The sequence below is a fragment of the Manis pentadactyla genome, chromosome 15, assembly GCF_030020395.1.
Source record: "Manis pentadactyla isolate mManPen7 chromosome 15, mManPen7.hap1, whole genome shotgun sequence".
Lineage (NCBI taxonomy): Eukaryota > Metazoa > Chordata > Mammalia > Pholidota > Manidae > Manis > Manis pentadactyla.
Window position 1 is genome coordinate 46293646 of NC_080033.1, and position 20055 is coordinate 46313700.

Here is a 20055-nt window from a genome sequence, read left to right on the forward strand (position 1 = left end):
TACCCCTCAATCCCCTTCTCCCTCCCTCCCCACCGCCCTCTCACACCCCTCCCCTTTGGTAAACACCAGTTCCTTCATGGAGTCTCTGAGTCTGCTGCCATTTTGTTCCTTCAGTTTTGCTTCGTTGTTACACTCCACAAATGAGGGAAGTCATTTGGCACTTGTCTTTCTCCACCTGGCTTATTTCACTGAGCGTAATGTCCTCCAGCTCCATTCACGTTGTTGCAAATGGTAGGATTTGTTTCTTTCTAATGACTGAATAGTATTCCATTGTGTATATGTATCACATCTTCTTTTTCCATTCATGTACTGATGGACTCTTAGGTTGCTTCCACATCTGCTATTGTAAAAAGTGCTGATATAAACATAGGGGTGCATATGTCTTTTTGAATCTGAGAAGTTGTATTCTTTGGGTAAATTCCAAGGAGTGGGATTCCAGGATCAAATGGTATTTCTTTTTTTTTTTTTTTTTTCCCATGCAAGAGATTTTATTATCTGAAAGAGAGTGGCTGCCCCAGAGGGGAGTGGGGAGAGAGAGAGAGAGAGAGGGGTTGGGGAGCAGCAGAGAGAGCTGCGGGACAGAGAGAGAGAGAGAGAGGGAGAGGGAGAGAGAGCAGGGAGAGCAGGGGGACAGAGAGACAGAGACAAAGAGAGCAGCGAGACAGACAGACACACAGAGACAGAGACAAAGAGCTCAAATGGTACTTCTATTTTTAGTTTTTTCGAGGAACAGCCATATTGCTTTGCACAATGGTTGAACTAGCTTACATTCCCATCAGCAGTGTAGGAGGGTTCCTCTTTATCCGCATCCTCACCAGCATTTGTTGTTCTTAGTCTTTTAGATGCTGGCCATCCTTACTGGTGTGAGGTGATACCTCATTGTGGTTTTAATTTGCATTTCCCTGATGATTAGTGATGTGGAGCATTTTTTCATTGGAGCTATTCTGAATGCTGCTGATATGGACATTCTTGTATATGTCATTTGGGGAACATATGTACACCTTTCTCTTAGGTATATATCTAAGAGGAGAATTTCTGGATCCTAGGGTATGTATACATTCTGCTATAGTAATTTAATAGTTACTGCCCAAGAATTTTCCCAGGTCTCCTGCCATTTACATCCCAATGGGATCCGTAGAGACAGTCCTATCTCCTCAAGTCCTGTTTCCTGTGTGTCCTTATAACATATCCCCACTCAGAAGTTGTGAGCACGTCCAATTCCTCAAAGACACTGGCTCATATGGGGTTTGGCCACTGACAGGTCAGTCATCTTGGGAAGACGGCTGCTCTTCAGGCTCTGTACCCTCAAGGCTGGCCAAGGTGGGCGGATGACTCTGGAGGCCCCCACCTGCCCCAAACCAGAGGAGGGGGCTGAGCTGCTCGAGGAAACCTCAGTGCCACTCTGTCCCCTGCCAGTCCCCAGCCCTGTTATTTCTAGGCATTTCATGTCCCTGCCTGTGGGAAATTTCTTTCTGTGTTACAGATGGCCATAAATCTGTGATCTCCCTCTCCAGCTGACCTATATCCTGCTAGACTTTTCCAGAGCCCTTAGGCAAGAGGGCCACTGCGTGAGGTGGAAATATCCCTCTGCTCTGTCTGGAACAGCCCTCCATCCTATACTCCCACTTCCCTGGAGAAACTCCCTCTTTTGTGTCCTAATCCCTGGGTTTGGGTCCCAGTCCCGCAGCTGAGATTTTCCAAAAGCTCACTAGCCTTATTCCAGGAATCTCCCCCTCTCCCTGCCAACCTTCAGGGGTCTTGAATACTGGGTGAGGTTTCTTGGAACTCCCAAAGAGCAAGATAGAGCCAAGCCTAGAAAAGAGCACTGGCCCACCCTGAAATTCTTCTGAAACCAGTTGTGATGTTAATATTCACATTTGATAGCAATGTGCCTAGCTCTCTTTTATGTGGATTAATTTATTTAATCTTAACAAAAAGGAGGTGGGTACTGTTGTTTTCCCCATTTTGCAGAGAAGGAAACAGGCACAAAGAAGTTAGGATGCTTGCTAAGGTCCACAGCTGTAAGTGAGAGAGCCAGGAATCAAACCTAAGTAGTTTTATTCCAAAATCTAGGCTCTCAATTCATACATTCTACTGCCTCTCACAGTCCTTGGATAAGATCCCACGTCTGAGCTTTTGGTCATGCAGCTCCTGTCCTACCAGAATGCCCTTCTCCCTTCTCTACCTTACAAAAGGCATCCTTCCAGGCCCACACAAGTGCTTTCCCTGCTGCGCTCCCCTCCCTGCAGCAGACAGAATGCCATGGCATCCTCCTCTGAGTCGCCAGGCTGCCGCTTCCTCGGGCTGTGCACTGGACACACCACGCTGTCGGCCCAGCCATGAGCTCACTCCACACTGAGCCATGGCTGCTTCCAGGCAGGCCCTGGACTTTGTCCATCGTAGGGTGGCTATCCTCCAGCCAACTTCTCCAGGAGCTGCTCAGAGTTCCAGATGGGGCTTGCCTTGGCCTCCGCCTTTTGTGAGACTTTGGATAAACCACTGGCCTCAGTTTCCAGGAGTGAGCTCTTTCTCTGATTGTTCCTCAGCTGCTGAAAACCCCATCTCTCCCTGCCAGGGAAATTACCTGGGGACCTTCCCTCCACAGACCAGTGTAGGAGACATACTGGGAGCTGCGGTTGGGCAAGCCTGACGTCCTGGGATTTCGAGCACTTGGACTGCTCTGGAGGGATGTCTGAGTCACCTTCCTGCCTGGGGAGGACGGAGCCTGGCTGCCGCCCCTGGGGCAGTGGAGGGCTGAGAAAGGTCCTGAGCCCTCTATACGAACCTCTATTCATCCTGCCCAGGCTGAGGAAGAGGGTCATCGGGAACAACACCCGATCGATAATAACAGTTGTTACTAAGTATTAAATACTAGTCCCTGCTCGCTCACAGTGCACGTGCCCAAGCCAGGGAGGCGGAGCAGCGGGTTGGTGAGGACCACAGCTGGGTCAGGCCAGAGCTCCAGCTTCAAGGCTGCCACCTCTTCACCTCTCCAAGCATCAGTTCCCACATCTCGAAAGTGGGATAAGAGTGCCTTTCCTCATGGGTCACTGTGAGGAAAGATGTGGAAGCTGCACATTGCCTGGCCCGTATTTATGGCTCAATATCCAGCTTAGACCACTGGGCAGATGAGGTCAGTGAGCAACGGGGAGCAAATGGCAGGGGTCCCTTTCACCTCCATGTCCCCAGCATCCAGCACATGATAAGTATCTAAAAGGCCGAAGAAAATGTTCCTCTTTCAGCTCTGCCCCAGTGGCTGTGTGCCTTTGGGTAATCTGCTTTCCCTCTCTGGGTCCAGCCTCTATCTGCGGGTGGATGTGAAGCTGTCTAAACTTACAGTTTAATATCAAGGCCTGAGGGAGCCGTAGGGCATACTAGGGACTCTGCAGTGGCTGAGCTGGCCTGGCATGATTTCTGTCTCCAACACTAACTAACTGTGTGACATAAGGAATGTTCTTTGACCTCTCTAAGCCTCAGTTTCCTTATCTGTAACATGTGTCCAGATCCTTTCTTTCCCCTCAGTATTGTTTTGAGGCTTCAGCCCAAGATGAGTGCTTGGCATAGAGCAGGAACATTGTAAGTGCTCAATCCGTTAAGAGATTATCTAAGGATGAGAGGGGGAAGTGGGGGTAGGGGGAGGATGGTTGTAAATCATGGGTTACGGGAACCCAGAAGAGGGAGCAGCAGACTCCAGCTGGTGAGGAGTACAGAGGAGCTCCTTGGAGAAGATGGGCCTGGAGGCCCAGAGAGGGGCGCTGACCACCCAGTGCCACACAGCTGTTGCAGCCGAACTGGAAGGGGTTCAGTGGATCTATCCCCAGTTTGGGCTGGAAGGCAGCCATTGGTGGTAGGGGAGGGCACTGGCACGCAGATGACCTCTGGGTAAGGGAGTGTTGTTTTCCGGTTTGTGCTTGCAAAGCTATGATTTCCTCTCCCCCTTCTGAGAAGAACAAGGGTTCTTAAAACAAACAAATAAATCTTGATTTAAGTTCAGTTTCATCCAGTGGATTAGTTGTTTTAAGTAACATGTCTGAACAGGGACAGTTTATCCCTGCCATTCACCCTCCAACATGAGGAATGGGCCCCCAATTATGTGGCAAGACTGGATTTTAGACCTGTATACCTCAGTTTCCCCGTCTGTAAACTGACCGGATTCTATAGGCATTTCTGTGCTCTTGCAAACAACCAAGATATACCGTTAAATGTGGAGTCGGGGGAGGGAACAGAGCAGTGTGCTGGCAACACAAGAGCATCAGAGGGGAGGGGAAACTAGCTGTGTATATCTGTTTATATGCAGAAAAAACCTGGAGGGCTGCATGAGGAACTGGTAACAGGGGTTGCCTGTGGGGAAGGAAACTAGGGTCAGGGATGGGGGAAAATTTTTTGCTATTTATTGTTTTGCTTTTAAAGTTGACCACTTTGGCTGTCTCATTCCCCAGACCTCCCTGCTACATTTCTGGCTGGTCTGCTGGCCTATTGCTTTTCCCAGTCACTACTGAGACCTCAGCCTACCTGATATCGGCCTCTCTGACGGTATGACACTGAGATCGCTATTGTTTCTGGCAGTGTCTCTGGGCGTGGAATTTTCTCCCCTTGGCTCCACACAGTGCACCCCCTTTCCCTCCATTCTGATAGACCTGCTGCACCATGAAGCTGAACCGGAGAAAGGTGGGTGTTGGGCCACAGACTCATACTTTTCTTATTAAGGGTCAGGAGATTTTCTTGAGTAAACATGTCTCAATTTTTTGTATGTTGCATTAGTTTTCTATTGCCACTATAACAGGTTACCACAAACTTAGTGGCTTAACATAAAAATTTATTATCTTATAATTCTATGGCTCAGAAATCTGAAATGGGTCACACTGGGCTAACATCAAGGTATCAGTAGGGCTGTCTTCCTTCTGGAGACTAGAGGACAATCCATTTCTTTGCCTTTTCTAGCTTCTAGAGGCTGCCTGCGTTCCTTGGCTTGGGGCCCCTTCCAGCTTCAGTGTGACCTTCTCACGCTGCCTCGCTCTTCCCCATTTAGGGAACCCTTGTGATCACATTGGGCCCACTCAGGTAACTCAGGGTAATCTCTTTATTTCCGGTCAGCTGATTAACATGCTCAATTCCGTATGCAACATCAATTCCCCCTTGCCATGTAACAGCATATTCACAGGTTCCTGGGGTTCAGGTGAGGACATCATTGGGAGGCTATTATCCTGCCCTCTACACATGATTACACATGATTTTGATCATTTTCCCAGTTTTCAAATGGTTAGTTTTGACCATTTTGCACAGTTTCAGCATTGTTCTTTGTGGGGAGGGCTTTCAGAGCTCCTGAGTCTTTCTGGAAGTCCCACCCATATGATAAATCCTTACAAAGGAATACTGCGTAGGCACGAGAATGAACGGTCTAAAAGTAAAAGCAGTAACAAGGCTGAATCTCACAAACACAATGTCAATGAGAGGAGTCAGGCACAAAAGAATACTTTCTATGTGGCTCAAATAGATGGAAATGGGTCTAAGTGTTGGGGGTCAGAGGGTGGCTCTCCTTGAGAGGATAGCGATTGGAAGTGATCATGAGGAGCTTCTGGGTACTGCTACTCTTCTGATTTATTTTTCACTTTTTGTTTTGAAGTGGTTTGAAACTTACAGCAACCTTTCAGAAATGTTATGAAGAGATCCAAAATTCCCATCACAGTGATGCATTAACAATTTGTCACTTTCTTTTTTTAAGTCATTCTCTCTTTCCAGATAAGAGATCCGGGCCCGTGCAGCGGGTATTGCATCCCTGGAGCAGTGAGGTCCTGGGGCTCAGCACACTTGAATGTAAGGAGAGGGTCCCTTCATGGCTGGTCCTGGGGAATCCTTTTCTGATGCAGTCAGCCATTGGCCACGGGAGGGTTATCGGTCTAGGTCATCCTCCTGGGGATTCCACATGCCCTTAGTTCCCCCTCTACTTCTCCATCATCCTCCCTCTGCGCCCAGATCACCAGGTATCAAACAAACCACAAGTACATGAGTGTTAGGAAAGAACCTTGAGCTTGGGGATGTGCTTCCATGGGCTTTCTTCTTCTCTCTTCCTTCCACACAATTCCTCACCCTTTTCTGTTTGCCTCCCTTAGCGTGTCATCTCCTCTCCTACTTTCAGCCACAGCCTCTCGTCTGGGGATTGTGAGCTGGGGTTTCCCTGGGCCAGGCCTGTCTTTTGCCAGCTCAGACTTCTTTCCCCATCTGTGAAGTGAGCAATGGCCATTCATGCCCTTTCAACCCCAAGGGGCTGTTGTGAGGATCAAGCCGTTGAACCTCAAACAACTTGGCAGTGGCAAGCACTGCTGATCCCCATTTCACACAATTGGAGCCTGAGTGCCAGGGGCAGGAGGCTTTGTAGGCAAACCCTTGCTGCCAGTTGGCCCAGAGCCATGCCAGAACCTAATCTCTGAAATTTAGAGTGTAGCCACAGTAGTCACATTCGACAGGCTTTAAGGCGTCTCTCACTTTAATGGAACACAGAAAAACTAAATCAGAAACCTACAAAATGTATAAATGGCAGATGAATTAGATGGAATGTGTAGGACTGTTTGCTTTTCTCAGGGATTTCTTGGAAAAAAGCAATTGTGTTTTTACAATAGGGCTTGCTCTCTGAATCCAGATAAGAGCTCGGTTTTCATACAGAATAAGGTACTAAAGGCTGAATCATTTTCTCGTCACTGGGTCACAGCTCCTGCAGGACTTTCATTTGCAAAGATGGGGTGGCTCTTTGTAAGACTTGTTCCTGATTATGTTCCCCAGCCTTCCTTGGAGTTAGTTGAAGCCATGAGTCTGAATTCTGGTCAATGGAATGTGAACAGAGCCAAAGCACCCCAACTTCCAGGCCTGGGCCATAAGAGGCCCCCACACTCCATGCCCTATTCTATTCTCCCTTCCTTGGCTTCATGCAGATGAGCACAGTGACCTATAAATAAAAGCAAAGCCACAGATGGAAGGAGCCTGGATCCCTGCATCACCACTTGGAGAAGAGCTACCCATTCATCAGGAACATCCATTTTGGACTTCTGTGGTGAGAAATAAACTTTTATCATATCTGAGCCATCGTTTCCAGGGATTTTTTTTTTGGTATCATTAATCTACAATTACATGAGCAACATTATGGTTACTAGACTGCCCCTGTCACCAAGTCCCCACCACATACCTTATCACTGTCCATCAGCATAGTAAGATGCTATAGAATCACTACTTGTCATCTCTGTGTTATACTGCCTTCCCTGTATGCACCCACCCCGCTACATTATGTGTGCTAATCATAATACCCCTTTTTCCCCCTTTATCTATTTTGTTTATTTTCTCAAAGAACCAGCTCTTGGTTTCACTGATTTTTTTCTATTGTTTTATTCTTCTCAATTTTATTTATTTCTTTTCTGATCTTTATTATGTCCCTCCTTCTACTGACTTTGGGCCTCATTTGTTCTTCTTTTTCCAGTTTCAATAATTGTGACTTTAGACTATTCATTTGGGATTGTTTTTCCTTCTTTAAATAGGCCTGGATTGCTATATACTTTCCTCTTAGAACTGCTTTCGTTCTGTCCCACAGAAGTTGGGGCTTTGTGTTATTGTTGTCATTTGTTTCCATATATTGCTTAATCTCTGTTTTAATTTGGTCATTGATCCATTGATTATTTAGGAGCATGTTGTTAAGCCTCCATGTGTTTGTTTTCTTTGTACAATTTATTTCTAGTTTTATACCTTTGTGATCTGAGAAGTTGGTTGGTAGAATTTCAATATTTTTGAATTTACAGAAGCTCTTTTTGTGGCCTAGTACATGGTCTATTCTGGAAAATGTTCCATGTGCACTTGAGAAGAATGTATATCCTGCTGCTTTTGGGTGTAGAGTTCTGTAGATGTCTGTTAGGTCCACCTGTTCTAGTGTGTTGTTCGGTGCCTCTGTGTCCTTACTTATTTTCTGTCTGGTGGATCTGTCCTTTGAAGTGAGTGGTGTGTTGAAGTCTCCTAGAATGAATGCATTGCATTCTATTTCCTCCTTTAATTCTGTTAGTGTTTGTTTCACATATGTCAGTGTTCCTGTGTTGGGTGTATATATGTTTATAATGGTTATATCCTCTTGTTCGATTGACCCCTTTATCTTTATGTAATGTCCTTCTTTATCTCTTGTTACTTTCTTTGTTTTGAAGTCTATTTTGTCTGATACAAGTACTGCAGCATCTCCTTTTTTCTCCCTATTGTTTGTATGAAATATCTTTTTCCATCCCTTCACTTTTAGTCTGTGTATGTCTTTGGGTTTGAGATGAGTCTCTTGTAAGCAGCATATAGATGGGTCTCACTTCTTTATCCATTCTATTACTCTGTATCTCTTTTGATTGGTGCATTCAGTCCATTTACATTTAGGGTGATTATCGATAGATATGTACTTATTGCCATTGCAGGCTTTGGATTCATGGTTACCAAAGGTTCAAAGTTAGCTTCTTTACTATCTAACTGTCTAACTTAACTTTCTTATTAAGCTATTATAAATACAGTCTGATGATTCTTTATTTCTCTCCCTTCTTATTCTTCCTCCTCCATTCTTTATATGTTAGGTGTTTTATTCTGTACTCTTTTGTGTTTCCTTTGACTGCTTTTGTGGATAGTTGATTTTATTTTTTACCTTTAGTTAGTATTTGGTTGGTCTGCTTTCTTTGGTGTGGTTTATTATCTCTGATGACATCTATTTAGTCTTAGGAGTGCTCCCATCTAGAGCAGTCCCTTTAAAATATCCTGTAGAGGTGGTTTGTGGGAGGCATTTTCCCTCAACTTTTGCTTGTCTGGAAATTGTTTAATCCCTCCTTCATATTTAAATGATAATCATGCTGGATATAGTATTCTTGGTTCAAGGCCCTTCTGTTTCATTGCATTAAATATATCATGCCATTCTCTTCTGGCCTGTAAGGTGTCTGTTGAGAAGTCTGACGATAGCCTGATGGGTTTTCCTTTGTAGGTGATCTTTTTTCTCTTTCTGGCTGCCTTTAATACTCTGTCCTTGTCTTTGATCTTTGCTGTTTTAATTATTATATGTCTTGGTGTTGTCCTCCTTGGGTCCCTTGTGTTGGGAGATGTGTGTGCTTCCATGGTCTGAGAGACTATTTCCTTCCCCAGCTTGGGGAAATTTTCAGCAATTATTTCTTCAAAGACACTTTCTATCCCTTTTTCTCTCTCTTCTTCTTCTGGTACCCCCATAATGTGAATATTGTTCTGTTTGGATTGGTCACACAGTTCTCTTAATATTCTTTCATTCCTGGAGATCCTTTTATCTCTCTCTGCCCCAGCTTCTCTGTATTCCTGTTCTGTGATTTCTATTCCATTAACAGTCTCTTGGACCTCGTCCAGTCTGCTCTTAAAGACCTTCTATCAATTGTTTAATTTCTGTAATCTCCCTCCGGCCTTCATCTCTTAGCTCTTGCATATTTCTCTGCAGGTCCATTAGCATGATTATGACTTTTATTTTGAATTCTTTTTCAGGAAGATTGGTTATATCTATCTCACCAGGCCCTCTCTTTGGGGTTGTCTGAGTGATTTTTGACTGAACCAGACTCTTCTGCCTTTTCATGGCAATGGAAGTGGTCACAGGCAGCTGGCGCATGTATCAGCTGGGAGAACAAAGTCCCTTCCTGCTTGTTGGTCACCTTGCCCTTCTCTGCTGCCTGTGCCATCTACCCACACACCACGAGCAGTCTCTGGGATAATCTCCTGAGCTGCCATGAGCAGGGTGGCCCTCGGGATAGCCTAGGGCACTGCGGTGGGTCGCAGCCACACCGGGTGTGTTCTCCTGCAAGAACGGCGCCCCTTTGTGCCTTCTGGACCTTGCTCCAGCTTCTGCTGCCTATGCCGTTTACCCGCACACCGGGAGCAGACTCTGGGATAATCTGCCATGGGCATTAATCCAACCATGAATCCAAAGCCTGCAATGGCAATAAGTATATTTTTATTTTTAACAACCTTTAAGTTTTTATTTTTTCTCAGCAGGTGAAACCAGACCAATCTAAAGCCCACCATGCCCCATGGTGACACTCCAATGCTAGTGAAGGGCTGTTCTGGTGTCCATGAAAGCTTGTGCTGCTGGGACAGCAGCTTAGCTCTGCAGCTGCCGACCCAGGCTTGCTGGGCCCTCGGGATAGCCTAGTGCACTGCTGGGTGTGGCAGACATGCCAGGTGTGTTCTCCTGTGAGAATGACGCCCCTTCATGCCTTCTGGACCTTGCTCTGGCTTCCTCTGTCTGTCCCAGTTAGCTGCGCACTGGAAGGAGACTCTGTGTGGTTGCTGTGGGTGGGGCTGTTCTCTGGCTGCTACGCAGCTGTGGCATGTCAGCCGGTATGCTTGCAGTGCCAGCCGGGGGGAATGAATGGCAGGCTACTTATCGCTGTGAGGGCCTTCGGGGCTGCTTTACCCCCCATGGGGTTAGGGGGTCTAAAGTTCCTCAAGATTCCCAGCCTGCTGGGCTGAGTGTGCTGGGATGATTTTGTCCACCTGTTGAGCCCTTGTCCCTTTAAGAATTTTAAAAAACACCTGCTTTTCTTTTGTCCCAGGGGAGCCGGCTGTGGGGACCCGCTCACAGTCTCTGTCTTGGATTTTACTTTCCCATTTCTCTAATATCCAGTACACCATGCAATGTGTGTTTGTGCTCCTGGTGCAGATTACTAGGGCTGGTTATTTAGTAGTCCTGTGCTTCCACTCCCTCCCCACTGTGATTCTTTTCCTCCCGCCGGGGGAGCTGGGGTGGGGGGAGTGCTTGGGTCCCACGGGGTCACGGCTTTGTATCTTACCCTTTTCATGAGATGCTGAGTTCTCGCAGATGCAGATGTAGCCTGGCTGTTGTACTGTATCTTCTGGTCTCTCTTTTAGGAATAGTTGCATTTGCTGTATTTTCAAAAACATATATGGTTTTGGGAGAAGATTTCTGCTGCCCTACTCACACCACCATCTTGAGCCCCCTCCCATCATTTCCTTTGGGGCTTGTTTCTTACAGCATCTGGTGTTACATTATTTAATATATGCTAGGTTACCTGATTCCAACAGTTTTTTTAAACTATAAAAGGCATTTATACCCTTCAAGTGTTTAACAATTTCTCCATCTCACATAAACTAAAATATTTCCTAAACCTGCTAGTACCTTGGAAATACAATATGCCCACCGTTTCATCTCCCCATCAATCCCGTGGCAGTAGGTCTTCCGCTCATGAATCTGCCATCATAAGGAATTCCCAAAGAATCTCTGGAATCTGAATTGGAGTGGAGATACTAGGAGGAAGGGAATTGGAGGTGGTAAGTATATTCTATTCTTCTGGGTTTTACTGTAAAGGTGCAGTATCTGGAGGGAGATGTGGGGTTAAGTCACTGTTTTCTTAATATGGAAGAAATAAAGTGTATTACTTGTCAGTGAGACTGATACAGTAGAGAAGGGGAAGTTGATGATACAGGAAAGAAATGGAAGAATTGAGAAGTAATATCCTTCAGTAGGAGAGGGGATTAGTCAAGAGCCAGGGAGATGCATGTCTGTGGGTAGATACAGTGGTTGCAGGTGGGTGTGCTTTTCTAATAACTTCTTTTTTCTAAGGGACATAGGAATCAGGGTCATCAGTTCAGAGTGGGATCAGGGAGGAGGGTCTGAGTGGAAGAAAGAAATAATGAAATAGTCTAGGAGAGTGGGAGAGTGAATGAGCCAAGGAAATGTAATAGAACTTCTGGGTGGCACCAAGGGATCACAGGAGACTGGTGATCTTGAATTTATGGTTAGCTTGACTTGGCATTTCTCTCCAGCCATGTTCAGCTGCAGCGTTACTGGTACAGTGAGTGGGGAGTTGGGTTTTACTCCATTCGTGGTTTTGTCAGAAGTTAGTGAGGAGAATGGGAGTTAAGTTTTTGGGCAAGGGAGTTGAGGGTAAACAACAGGTAAACAATGCTTGTAATGAAAGATCATGGAAGTTGAGTTGAGTAAGGAGAGAAGTAAAGACCTAAGTGGGGAGAAAGTGACAGGGGAAGGGACAGGATCCATCCAGGGTCAAAGGATAGTTGGAATTAGATACTCAAGGCAATGAGCTGGCCTGACAGATTGGAGAGTGGGGTGTTTGAAACTGAGATTATGCAAGTGCACTTATTGGTAATGACGTGGCCAAGACTGTGATCTTGAGAGTGAAGGACTGAGGTAGGCGGAGCATCAGTTCACTGGAGCAGAGAAGGTCATGAGAGACTGGTTATCAGAATCACCAGGATTGTGACAGACACTTGTTGGAGAAAATGACTGTGAGGCTGGGAGCTAGAATTGTCAAGAAGAGAGGTAGAGTGACTCGGTGGGTGTAGATGGCTGCAGTGAATGGGTATGGATGAAGTCTAGTGACATGCATTTCAAAGAATATAGGCATTTTAAGACAAGAATTAACAAATGCTGGTAAGGAGAGAAAGGGGGAACCCTCCTACACTGTTGGTGGGAATGTAAAGTTCAGCTGTTGTGGAAAGCAATATGGAGGTTCCTCAAAAAACTCAAAATAGAAATACCATTTGACCCAGGAATTCCACTCCTAGGAATTTACCCAAAGAAAACAAGATTCTTGATTCAAAAAGACATATGCACCCTTATGTTTATAGCAGCACTATTTACAATAGCCAAGAAATGGAGCAACCTCTGTGTCCATCAGTAGATGAATGGATAAAGAAGATGTGGTACATATACACAATGGAATATTATTCAGACTTAACAAGAAAACAACTCCTGCCATTTGCAACAACATGGACGGAGCTAGAGGGTATTATGCTCACTGAAATAAGCCAGGAGGAGAAAGACAAGTATCAGATGATTTCCCTCATTTGTGGAGTATAACAACAAAGCAAAACTGAAGGAACAGAACAGCAGCAGACTCAGAGTCCAAGGGACTAGCGGTTACCAAAGGGAAAAAGTTGGGAAGGTGGGTGGGGAGGGAGGGAGAAGGTGATTAAGAGGCATTATGATTAACACACATAATGTAGGTGGCTCAAGGGGAAGGAGTATAGCATGGAGAAGACAAGTAGTGACTCTAGCATCTTACTACACTGATGGACAGTGACTGCAATGGGGTCGGGGGGGGCGGCACTTGATAATATGGGTGAATATTATAACTACAGTTTTGTTCATGTGAAACCTTCATAAGATTGTGTATCAATGATACCTTAATAAAAAGAAAAGCAGAAGACAACATTTTAGAAAGAAAAAAAAAGAATCTAGGGGTTTTAGGAAGGAGTGAGGAAAAATGGCTGACTTTGAAGTAGCTTTGAAGAGCAACGAGGATTTTTAGCCCACCCATGGCCTGCGGTATGATGGCTCTTGGGAAGAGAGCAGCCATAGCTCAGCAGGCTGCTGGGGAAGCAGGGCCCTCAGAGGGGAACCAAGCTTAGAGAAAAAAGTAAGCAAAAAGATGAAAAGAACAGGAAGACACAGACCAGGATGTCCGTTCATTACAGAACTCTCAGTAATAGTGAACATCTGGAAACAACCTAAATGTCCAGTGCCTGGGGAATGAAAAAATAAACAATAGATTAGTCCAAAATAGAATTTGCTACATACAATAATGAGAAAGAATGTACTAGAGCCACAGGGATCAACATGGAAGAAAGGCTCACAAACATCAACTTGAGTGAAACAAGCAAGTTGCAAAGGTTACATTCAGTACAATGCTGCTTATCTAAAGTGTTAAGACGTACAAAACAATACGTATTTTATTTATGCTGTTAAGAAAGGATAATGACATCCTTGGGAAGGATTGCCAGTAGCTTCAGGATGGTGGTTTTGTGGTTACCTGTGGAGAGAGAGGGAAGGGAAATGGGTGGGGGCAGGGTTAGAGTAGCTTTGGTTTTATCTAAAATACTTCACTTATTAATGAGAAAAAAAAATAGATGAACCAAAATATGAACCAAAACATAGGAAAATATCAACTGCTATTAAATCTAGGTTGTGGGTCCCAAGATTTATTTTACTTTTTTGTGTGTTTGAAAGATCTCATTTGAAAATTTAAAGGATTAAAAAACCTAGAGGGAATTGCTATAATGTAAGGTAATCAAAAGAGTGTGGTACTGACATAAGAGTGGACATATAGATCAATGGAAAAGATTTGAGAGTCCAGAAATGAATGCATATAACTGATTTTTGACAAGGGTACCAAGACAATTAAATGGAGAAAGAATAGTCTTTTCAGCAAGTAATGCTGGGACAACTGGAAAGCCACATGCAAAAAAAAAATGAAGTGGGACACCTACCTCACATCATTTACAAAAATTAACTCAAAATGGATCAGAGACTGAAATGAAGGAGCTAAAACTATAAAACTCTTAAAAGAAAACATAAGGATTAGTCTCATGCCCTTGGAATAGGCAATGGTTTCTTAGATATGACACCTAAAGCACAAGTAACCAAAGAAACAATAGATAAATTAGATGCATCAAAATTAAAAACTTCTGTGCTCTAAGGGACACTATCAATGAAGTGAAAAGACAAACCAAAGAATGGGACAGAATAAGGATTTAGGATGAGGATACATGAAGAACTATTACCATTCAACCCAATCTAAACATGGGCAAAGGTCATGTAATAGTACATATCAACTATACTTCAATTTAAAAAATGGGCCAACAGCATGAATAGACATTTTTCCAAAGAAATATACAAATAGCGAATATGCACGTGACAAAATACTTAACATCATTAGTCATTAGGAAAATGCAACTCAAAACCAGTGACATACCACTTCACGCCCACCAGGGGGGTTGTAATCCAAAGGGCAATGACAAGGGTCGGCAAGGAAATGGGAAAATTGGAAACCTCCTACACTGCTGGTGGGAATGTAAAATGCTAGAGCCTTCTTGGATATCCATGGATTCCTGCTACAGCATGGATCATCCTTGAAAACTTAGGCTAAGTGCAAGAAGCCATACACAAGATGCCACAGATTGCATGGTTCCATTTGTGAAAAATGTCCACAAAAGACAAACTCATGGAGACAGAAAGTAGATTAGTGGCTGTCAGGGGCTGGGTAGAGGGAAGAATGGAGAGCGACTGCTAATGAGTACAGGGTTTCTTTTGGAGGTAATGAAATATTTTGGAATTAGTGGATATGGTTATACATCATGTGAATGTATAAGAAACCATTGATTTATACCCTTTAAAAGGGTGAATTTTACAGTATGTGTATTATAGCTCAATTAAAAAACAAAAACAGCAAACCCGGGACCAGATCCGGACTCCCTCCATGTGGCCCCAGCAAATGGCTTCCGGTCCCTGAGCCTTGGTTCCTCATCTGAGGGACCATAACTCAGGCTGCATCCTGCTGAGGTGGACTCCGCACGTGGCTTCTTACTCTCACTGGTGCCTGTTCCTAGTCTGACCATGGCTGCAAGCAGTCAGCCGTTAGGGTGCACCGGCTGACTGTGGACTCTCTCTGTCTCAATTTCCTTATCTGAGAAATTGGGATATTAATGGTGGCCCCTCCTAAGTTTTGCTACGGGGACATAGATAATAAATGTAAAATACAAGACACTGTACACTGGGTACTGACATACCAATTGGCCTTATTATAATTATTATCATTGTGGCCAGTTAGCCCGAAGCCTTTCTTTTCCTGCCTCCCTGCCTCTCTCCATCCCAGGATTTCCCACTTGCCCCACAGTCTACTTGTCTGTCCCAAGTGGTGGTTTGGACTCAGCTTCAAAGACCTCGCCCCCTGACTGGGCTCTCGATCAACTCTCTTTGTTCCCAAGGGGCTGGACTTGCCAGCCCGCTGTCCCAGGCCCTCAGATAAATGTGCTCCTCCTTTAGGCCAGCTCCTGGGACTTGTAGGGGTTCTGATCTCTACCTGGCTAAGTAAAGGGATGGCAGAATGCCCCCCAGGAGGCTTCAGGGTGGGGCTCACAGCCCTTCAGAAGTCAGGCGCCCATGTGGGGCCCTCTCCTGCCACCCCCCACCCTCTGCCTCAGCAGAAAAGAGGAAGCTCTGAGGCAGCTGTCCTAGGCAGGGACTTTCTCTTTGTATCTCGGTGGAAATAAAAGCCCAGACACTCTACTTCTAGGAATGTATCCACCAGATGCATTCCCCCTGTGAGTATGCTCAAGGAAGGTTATTTTGACATTTTTATGTAAATGAAAAAGACTGGAAAAACCCCAAATGTCCATCAATACAGGATAGGCTATATGTGTTTTGGTACATCCATACAGTGGAAAATCACACAGTCATTGGGAAAAACAAGGCTGATCTAAGGGTACTGCAGGGAACCGCTTCCAAAATGCATTTTAGATGAAAAAAGCAAGGTGTAAAACAGTATTTTTGTGTTTACTGTATACTGTCTGCCCTCCTTCCCTTCCTTCCTTCCATTCCTTTCAAAGGAATACCTTTATATATGTGCTTGCATCTGCATAGACTGTTTCTGTAGGATGAGAAAGAAACCATTAAGCCTGTTTGCCTCCAAGGAAGTGAATGAAACGGGGTGGGGGTACGGGCACAGTGAGGGGCGTCAGAGGTAGGAGAATTATTTTTCAGCTCATCCCTTTTGTGCTGCATGAATTTAAATTTTTATCTTTTTGAGTAGGTCAGTCATGCACATGGGAAAAAAATTCAAATCATACAAAAGGGTATTTGGTAGAAAATAAATCTCCCCTCCTCTGAGCAGCCGCCCCCACCTGCTGCCCTGAGTTGCAGGGGCAACTAATGAGATAAATTATTTGTACATCTTTGCAGATATAAACTATGCATTTGTGTAAATACATGTTTATATGTAATTATGTATATTTTTGTTATGGCAAAATATACATAACATAAAATTTACTACTTCAACCATTTCTAAGTGTGCAGTTCAGTGGCATTAAGTACACTGACATTGTGTGCAACCCTCAACACTATCTCCAGAACTTTTTCATCTTCCCAAACTGAAACCGTCCCCATTAAGCGCTAACCCCCCATTCCCTCCTCTCCCTAGCCCCCGGCAACCATCATTCTACTCTGTTTCTCTGAATCTGACTGCTCAAATGCCTCTTATAAATGGAATCATACAATATTTGTCTTTTTGTAACTGGTTTATTTCACTTCACATAATGTCTTTAGGGTTCATCCGTGTTGTGGCAGGTGTCAGAATTTCCTTCCTTTTTAAGGCCGAATAATATGCCGTTGTATGGACATACCACATTTGTTTACCCATTAATTTGTTGATGGATATTTGGGTTGTTTCCATCTTTATATATTTTTTAATAACAAAAGTTAATTTAAACAAAAGGAGAAGAAAGTCTGGGGGAAGGAGGATTTGATCTGGGAGCTTCTGTGCATTGCTGTGAGGATGGAGGACGGGGCAGTGGCAGCTGCTGGAGAGAAAACATCCCCTTCATCATTAGCAACTGCCGGTGATTCCCCACCTTCAGCCCTCACAGGAACTCCCCTTTCCTTTCTTTGAAAGCTGGCCCCCTGAGCCCTGCCTGGGATCTCAGGGCTCCTTGAACGCTGTACCTGCCCTTCCCAGCTCCAGGGAGGCCAAAGGCCCTGGGGGAGCAGAGGCCAGTTGCCTGCAGCTGTGGCTCACCTTCCTTCCAAGGCCCAGGCAAATGTGGTGATGGGGTGACAGAGGCTGAGGCAGCAGGAAGAGCTGGGGGCCCTGCCAAGGCGCTAGGGATCCAGGTGCTCTCCAGGGGGGAGCCCCAGAGCCCACCCCATGGAGGGGCCCCAGGTAAGGAAACCCCGAGTTCAGATAAAGAGCCACCAGCCCAGTTCTCTCTCTTATTTGCAATCCTTCAACAACAGCTCATTTTTCACAGGATGACTTTTACATTTAAAAAATATTTCTTTTCTCCCCATGTGTTTATTATGAAGCATTTGAAATGTTCAGGAAAGTTGTTACTGTAGTTCAGCACAGACCACCACCCCACCACCTGGCTGCAGCATCCTTAACATTTTTGCCATATTTGCTTTGCCTCTCCCTTCCCCCCCTTGGGATAGTCATATACACACACACACGTACATGTACCCATCTACATCTATAAACATATATAGGCGTATACATATACATCAGTGGTTTGTACTGTGCCATATACTTACATGTGGAATTTTTCAATAAATATGTTGAAAAATTTTTGGAGATTTGCAATAATTTGGAAAACATTTTCTTCCTCTAGCTAATTTTCTTGTAAGAATACAATATACAACAAACAAAATCTGTGTTAATTAACTGTTTATGTTATCGGTAAGGCTTCCAGTCAGTGATAAATTAGTAGTGGTTAAGTTTTTTGGGGTCAAAGTTATACACAGATTTTTAGCTGCATGGGGTCTGTCTTGTCAATGGGTTTTAGCCCCTGGCAAGTTTGCTATGGATTCGGTGTGACCAAAGAAATGACAGTAGAACTTTTCCTTGGGATGAAAGGGTTTATTACCTGGCTTGTTCTTCTGGCGGTAGGTTGAGCACTAGTGTCTCTGCCTCCGCCCAGAGCACTGGGCCGAGCTCTCTATATAGTGAAATAATAGCTTATTGCCTAAAGGTGTGGAAGCGGTAGCCTAGTAACAGGCCAGTTACATTATCAAGTGGTTTAAGTTCAGTGAGGATCCTGGCCATAGGAACCCCAACTTCCCCACAGGGGTATGTGCCACTAACCCCTATGTTGTTCAAGGCTCAACTGTACACATATGTACATGAGTGTACAAGTGCATATACATATATACATATACACACATATATACAAATATATACATACACGTGCAGATAATATATATATGGAATACATATACATGCACATGAATACATATACATATACATATATGCACATATCTATATACATACACACATACACACATCTATATTTACACATATGCACACATACATGTATTTCTTCTAAACATGAACTCTTTGAAAGGTAGGACATCATGACCTTCACCCCTAATTACTTCAGTGTACATCTCTTCAGAAGGACATTCTCTTACATACTCTTAAAGTCTTTATTATACCTGAGAAATCAACAATAAATCCCTACTATCATTTACTATTTACATTTTCCCATTTGTCCCCAAAAGAGCCATAAAAATGGCTGTTTTTCAAAACGAAGATTCAATCAAAGCCCACATATTGCACGTATTTGGCTATTATGTCCCTTAAATCTCTCTTAATCTTAAATGTACCTATCCACTTTTTTAAAAACACCATTGACATTTTGTTGGTCCTGGGACAGTTGTCTTGTAGAAGTTCTAGAAGGTCCCACCTTCTGGAGTTGTCTGATTGTTTCCTTGTGGGGTCACTCGTCTTCCCTTAGCCCTTATATTTCCTATAACCTGGAAGTTAGGACTAGAGTCATGATTAGATTCTGGGTAAGACCTTTTCTTTTCTTTTTTAAAAAAAACTTAATTTTTTTAGAGCAGCATTAGGTTCACAGCAAAATTGAGAGGAACTTCATGTATCCCAAATAGCCTCTGTCCCCACACACGCATGTTTCAGCCTCCTTAGTCCCTTCTGGATTTCAGCAGGAATGCTGCCCCCTCCTCGAGGCCCTGCTGATGACCCATGCTTCCCTATAATGACTGTCTTTCTCAGTTTCACTTTCTTCATGGCACTCACCACGGCTTGACATTACCTTGTTTGGAATTTGCTTATGATCTATCGACAAAGTAAAATGTGCGAGCGCAGGCTCCTGTTTCACTGCTGTGTCCCCAGATCCTGGCAATGTGCCTGGCACATGGCAGGTGCCTGTATGAATTTCCTCTCCCTGCTGTAACAAACGACCACAAACTGCACGGCTTAAAACAACACCAACTTATTCCCTTACCAGGAGGGCAGAAATGCTAAAGCAGTGTCAGTGGACCGAAATCGAGGAGTCGGCAGGGCTGTCTTCCTTCTGGCAACACCAGGGGAGAATCTGTTTTCTTGCCTTTTCCAGCTTCTAGAGTCTGCCTGCGTTCCCGGGCTCAGAGTCCTGCATCACCTGGACTTCTGTTTCTATCGTCCCATCTCTGAGTCTCATCCACTGCTTCCCGCTTTTAATGACCCCAAGATTATACTGCACCCAGCTAGACAATCCAGGATATCTCCCTATTTT